Source organism: Micromys minutus, assembly GCF_963924665.1.
Source record: "Micromys minutus genome assembly, chromosome: 1".
NCBI classification, from domain to species: Eukaryota; Metazoa; Chordata; class Mammalia; order Rodentia; family Muridae; genus Micromys; species Micromys minutus.
In genome coordinates, this window is record NC_137969.1 from 111385936 (window position 1) to 111392764 (window position 6829).

Genomic DNA, 6829 nt, shown 5'->3' on the forward strand with positions numbered 1-6829 from the left:
CAAAGTCTTATTAGCAGTTGGAAGACTACACATATATATGGAATTGAAAGGAAAGGACCCAAGATAATATTAAGAGAGATTCTAATGATCAGGATCAGGGAAAGAGTTGACGTCTGGCATCATGGTTAATTCCTCTCTGGTGATCTAGCAGGCAGCACTAGATTAGCACTGGCAAAGTCTAGATTTCTACTCTGCTAAACCTCTTAAAGCTCTATTCAAACCATTCTTTCATTTAATGTATTTGTCCAGATGGGGGTGTATTGATTAGATTTGACCTTTCTTAGTTACAATCTCATTCTTCTCATGCTTTCTTTAGATAACTCTGATAAAAGCATCTGGGGCTTGGATTTTACCCAAACTCTCAAGCCATGTACTTACTGGAAATCTCTTGGCTTCTTTATACTGATCTCATTCAGGCCAACTGGTCTACTTGCACTTTAAATGCAAACAAGGCTTTTGGACACCCCCAGTAAAGATTGGTAGACTGTTTAGGTCTGCTCTTGCAGTTTTTACAGGCTTTCCCCAGGAATTGTTGTGCATTAAGTAGCTATCCTGCTTTGACATCTATGATGTTTGTGACGATCTAGCATACTGTATGAAGTTCAGTAGGCATCCAAAGCTTGACTTCATGACTGTTCTTAGCATTCCCCAAATGCTTGTAGAAATCCCTGCTTACTAAGATTGCCACTCTATGAGTTACTACTGGACCATGAGATACACAGCAAACAAGGGCTGGAGCTCTTGCTTTATGAAATGGCAGCATATGGTAAAGGGGGCGAGCAAATCCTCAAGATGATTTCCTTGAACAGAATTGTTTATGGAGTCCAGTTATGGAAGTCACCAGCAAACAGTACGTGATGCGAAGTTGCTTGATGTCTTGCCCCAACTTTTACTTTATGAGTTATGGAAAGCAGAGGCATTTATCCACTCTCAGCTGTCTTGGCTTCTTCCTTCTTAGGGTGGAGACAGTTGCACCTTATTGGGAGAAGAAAATCCATGTACAAGGGAATTAAGAAGAAAATCCATGTGCAATCACTCAGTGATGACATTGGTGCAATGTATGCACTCATTATGTATATGTTCTTCAGTGTAATTTCGTGTGTGTGTGTGTGTGTGTGTGTGTGTGTGTGTTTTCTCAATGGTCTCACACTCTTTGAATCTGCTCAGCTCATCCACCTGCTGACTTGATAATGGATCCTAACTTACCAGCACTTAAATCTGGACCCCGGTTGGGCTGCTTCTGCGTTCCGCCATTTTTTTCAGCCTTAATCTAACGCTGACTTCTCTTACACATCTTTAGAATGCTAGATCTGGAAGAGGCTTTACAGTCGTATTTGTCACTTTGGGACTCTGTGATGTCCCATGCCCTCCATGGCTCTTCTCAGTCCCTCCGTGAATCCAAGGGTCTCACGCACCTTGCTGCACTGTCACCATTGGTCAGCACCATCCTTTGCTGTACCCACCAACCAGGACCAACCGGTTCTCTCTGCCAGTCTGGGGTCACCATGCTTTATAAATACCTAAGGATCTGTTACAGAAACAGCATGCTTGTGGAACCCTTCTTATATATTGGATCTCCTCTTTGCTCTTCTGACTATAGCTAACGCATATAACTATGTGTTTTGTTGTTGTTGTTTGGTGGGGAATGGGGTTTGAGGCAGGATTTCTCCATGTAACAGTCCTGGATGTCCTGGAACTAACTGTGCAGGCCAGACTGGCCTCTAACTCTATGGCTCTTGCCTTCCAAGTGTGGGGATTAAAGGCATTCACCCCACCGCCCATCTGTAACTCTGTTGCTAAAAGGCTAACATGACTTGGTGACACAGGCCTGAATATTTCCCCCCTTTAAAGTCAATCATGTGATAAGATGTAATGTAACCTAATCACAGAAAGGAATTCTGTGATAGATAGTCACAATCCATGAGGTGTGGGCACAGGCAGGGGTTGAGTTGGTAATTTGAGAAACCATCTTAGAATTCCTATCTCAGCACCCCATGCATCTCTATCTCAAGCGTTTCTCTGAATTTATTGCCACTGATCTCTTCATTTATATGTGCTGGATAGTTTTATTTTAACTTGACACAAGCTAAAGTCTTCTGAGAGGAGGGAACCTTAATTAAGAAAATGCCTCCATGGTGGGTGCGGGGCCCGGGGCGGTCGAGAGACAGGGACCCGGTGGCACCCAGGGCCGCAGCATCCACTCCGGCGGCATCACCACGGTGCACAACGTGCCAATCGCCGTGCTCATCCGGCCGCTGCCATCCGTGCTGGACCCGACCAGGGTGCAGACCCTCATGAACACGGTACAGGAGGACCCTGACCGTGTGCCCCCATCGACGTCCTCTGGATCAAAGGGGCCAAGGTGGTAGCTACTACTACTCCTTTGGGGGCTGCCACCGCTGTGCATCCTACCAGCAGCTACAGAGAGAGGCCATTCCTGCCAAGCTCGTGAGGTCCACGCTTTCAGACCTGAGGACGTACCTGGGCGCACCACACCAGACTTGCAGTAGCAACCTCCTGATACCCCTACCCCCTCCACAACAGCACCGCTTCCAGGTGCTCAGATGACACGTGCAGCCCCCAGCAGGCAGAAGTTGTACAAGGGATATGTTCTTTTTATACTTCAGAGAGAGGTCCCCCTCCTAGTGCCGATGCACTAGCCCCCAGAGACTAGCTCCCAGGAATGGGGGGGGGGTTCAGTTCTTCTGTCTATGAAAAGATATCATGACCTTGACCCTGAAGGAGTGCCAAGAGAAGGAAGTAAGAAACAGGATGGACTTGGAGACAAGGGCTCTAATCTTTATGATATCCTTTATGATACAGTAGGTGAACTGGGTACCAGGAAGTGAAGGGACACCTACGCTTGTTATCCCCACAGCCTGGATGCTGGACCAGGTGGCTAGCACAGTATTGAGTCTACACTCGGTGAAGGCAGGCCTTCCTCTCGGTAACCTTTTGGCCTTACCCTCATTGCTCCTTGCCTTGTAGTCACAAGATGGTTGCTGTGTTTCTAGAAATCATGTCTGTAAAGGAAGAAACCCGCTCGACCAACTTGTGTCAGAAATGAAAGCCCCGTTCAGAGGTTCAGGACCCTGTTCTCCACATGTTTGCACACTGGCGCCTTGGCCTGAGCTAGTGACCATTGCCACTCACGGCCGCAAAGACAGCAGACATTAGGAAATGCCCTCACGGCCGAGCATGACCACCTCGTTCATCCCCTGGGACTGGCACTGTGCTTCCTGCAATACAACTGGGATCCCATTTGCTGGAGAGGGAAATAACTTTTGTCATGAAACAAGCCATCCCCAAACTCAACAGCTAAACGTGTATTCATTTACCCATGATTCTGTGGGTTAGCTAAGCTCCACTGGGGTGGCCTGGCCTTGCTCATGAGCCCATAGCCCTGGGCTAGCTGGGCTGGGATCACCTCAGCCGTTGTAGCTACTAGTGTTGGCTGCACTGGCTTGGTTATCTTTGTTGCCTCTCTAGCAGGTCAGAACAGGCTTATTCTCAAGATGGCCTCAGGGTTCCAAGCAGTGACTAAGCAGGACCTGGAGTGGTGGCTCAGCTGTTAAGAGCACCTACATGGTGATTCATAACACTGTCATCCCCAGGCCAGGTGACCTGACACCCTCTTCTAGCCTCTTTGGGCACAGACATACGCATGTGAGAAAAGCACCAATTATTCTATTTTATCTTATTTTTGAGACACTGGGTTTTCTGTGTAGCTCTGGCCGTCTTGGAACTCACTCTGTAGAACCAGGCTGGCCTGAACTCACAGAGATCTGCCTCCACTGCCTCCCGAGTGCTGGGATTAGAGGAGTGCACTACATCTCCCAGGCACATTTTTTAAAAAGGTGACAAGGTTTCTTCATCCCCAGTATTAGGACTATGTCTCTGCTGGTCAGCTCATTCCTTAGATTTAAGAAGTACAAATAGACCTAGCTCTCGGTGGGAGGGACTCTAAAGAACATGGGGCTATCGTTTATCACCGATGAATATTGGTGGGCAAGAGACAGAATTTCTCACTCTCACACATAAGTTTATCACACAAGCATACAGAGGGCCTTGCCATGTCAGCCTTTAAGTAGGGCTCTTCTTAAAACCTAGCAAAAGTCACAGAATGGTGTCTTCAAGAGCTGGGTACCCCACTCCAAGAATGACTCACAAGCAGAATGGGGTGGGTAATGGGGCATTCAGAGGGGCTGCTGCAAACCCAGAGTCCAGGAGGCAATGGAAGCAGCGACTGGGGTGGTACTTGCTATGCCACACAGAGACGGTAGTCGCTTGTCATTTTCAAGCCACCGAGTGTCCCAGAAAGTGAGATTGGAAGGGATAAAATGCATTGTAATGCTGGATTGACTCTTAGGACCAAAAAGAGACTAGGGGGAGAAAGCACTTTAGCAGGCCAAGCAGAACTCATACGGTCTGGATTTTAGTTACCTTCCAGTTTGGGTAATCACATCTCTGGGGTGGGTTGGATGAAAGATTTATGGAAACTCCTTAGTCTCCGGCAACTTTTCTGTGACTCTAAAGTCATTCTAAAATAAAAGTTTATTCAATTAACCCCCCCCCCTCCCGCCAAAGACAATGCCTCCATAAGTTGGGGCTGTAGGTAAGCCTGTAGGACACTTTCTTGATTAGCAGCAATTGATGACACGAACAGGCCACTGTGAATGGTACCATCTCTAGGCTGGTTGTCCTGAGTTCTAGAAGAAAGCAAACTGTGCAAGGAATAATGAACTATCCAGTCAGCAGCGTTCCTCCATGGACTCTGCATCAGTTCCTGCCTGCAGGATCCTGCCCTTCTTGAGTTCTTGTCCTGACTTCCTTTGATGATGAACTGTGATGCGGAAGTATAAGCTGAATAAATTCTTTTCTCCCCAAGTTGCCTTGTTATGGAGTTTCATCACAGCAATAGTAACCCTAGTTAGGACACTAACTGTACCACATCTCCATATCTATCTTCATTTTAACTATATCTCTATATCTTTATCATTACTACCTAGTTTTCCTACCTCACCTCCCACGATCTAACTATTTCCCTATTATCTATCTTCTATCTTTCTGTCTTCATATCTATCAGCTTAAGACGCTTTTAGTGTTTGAGGAGTTTCCAAAAGACCTAATGCTATATTGTAATCTGAGAAAATAATCATTTGTGGTAATTCACATTAATATTTTGAATTTGTGTTTCTCATAAGATCTCAGCTGAATATATCAACTTTTTTTTTTCAGTACCATGGAGACGCCAGGCTAGAGCATTAACCAAACAAGCCAGTGTTAGATGCCAAAGAGCGAGTGAAAAGAATTTTGTACAGGGTTAAAGGGAGGGCACATTAGTGCAAGTTAGTAGGGACAACTGAAATACAACCTGGAAGCAATTTTCTGAGAGCCAATTCTAAGTAGAGAGGATGATGGGTGTTTGAAATAAAGAGGGCAAAGAGCAGGAGGTTGGCCTCAGAGGAATGGGCAAATTCAGAACAACAGAAGAGGGTTCTGGTGGGTGCCAAAAATTTCACTGTCTGAATATCTGTCTGGGCAGTTAAGGCAGAAACATGTATAACCTTCTCTTGCTCTGGAAGTCATGACAAAGCCATGTGAAAACCAGACCCCTGACCACATGACAAAGGAGCATCGGGAGGACAGGATTTACAGTAGCATTAACTTCTTTCCTCTTCTGCTTTTGCTTTGACTCTGCCATCAGGCTTACTAGTAACCCCAAACTTACTAAGGTCAACAGGGTCCCCACCTTGCTAATCACACCTGTGACTTCTTAGGACCCACCGTACTTGGTGTCTTAGTAGCACCTTCAGAACTTCCCCTCTTGGGGATCTACCAGGAAAAGCCAAATCTATGCTTTAGCCCATCACATAGAGGACCCTGCTCTTTGCTGGGAGTACAGATTAAGATGAGCAAACTGGGAGAGTGCTGGGTTTGCAGTGAGACTCAAGAGTTTAGTTGGGGATATGGTGGTTTTAGTGTCTAGGTCCTGCAGTCAGGTAGACATTTTTCTATCGTCAGTTTCTGGAAGCAGGCTGGTGGGAGACATCATCATATCCAGGGAAATTGTAAGATTGGTTGAGACCAACAAGGGAGTGAGTTAGGGATGAAGGGGAGGGCCTCTAAAAGGAAACGTTCTACAGAAGAACAGGAGTCAGTAAGGGAAGTTGTGGTGGTGATGATGTAGTCCACAGGGTGGAGGGAAGAAACAAGAGTGTGAGAGAGCAAGTGAGGGAAATCTGTGAGGATGGAGCAATCCACCATGTTGCAGCTGCTTAGTCTGAGATGGTGGGACCTCAGCAATATAAACAATATATGAGCAGAAATCTCTTTCAGCCCATTTATTCACTAAATTAATAATTAATCACTAATTCATTTAGCTATTTCTCTTTCTCTTACAGGCAGCAACTGAACTGAAGAAAAAGAATCAAAGATCATGTTAAGCTGGATCTCAGGGTCTAGACCACAGATCTCATGTGTTTAGAAGACTGAGGCAGAGAAGATCACAAGCTCAAGGTTTGTTTAGATCAGGGAGTAAGTTGAAGCTGTCCTGGGTAACCTAGGAAAAATATATTTAACTAAAAAGTAAAAAGGACACTGTGGATAAAATGCGGTGGGGAATTTGCCCAACATTCATGAAGCCTTAGATTGAAAGCACAGTATTTCTGAACAAATAATAAAAGATCACGTTGATTTAATTATTGCATTTCATAATGAAAACATAAACCTGTTGTGAGTTCATTCAGTATGGACAAATGCTATTCTCAGTGGCTGCATTTACAAATTATTGTTGGGCCCATTAGTAGTAGAACAGACATGGTGGAAA

The 6829-nt window shown here is 45.5% G+C and overlaps 1 pseudogene across 1 annotated transcript; it reads left to right on the forward strand.

Annotated features, from left to right (window-relative positions):
• Positions 1-2132: 2132 nt before the first annotated feature.
• LOC308438215 (sulfiredoxin-1-like) lies at positions 2133-2510 on the forward strand (annotated as a pseudogene). The gene has a single exon. The product of its transcript is annotated as a sulfiredoxin-1-like (transcript).
• The last annotated feature ends 4319 nt before the right edge of the window (positions 2511-6829 follow it).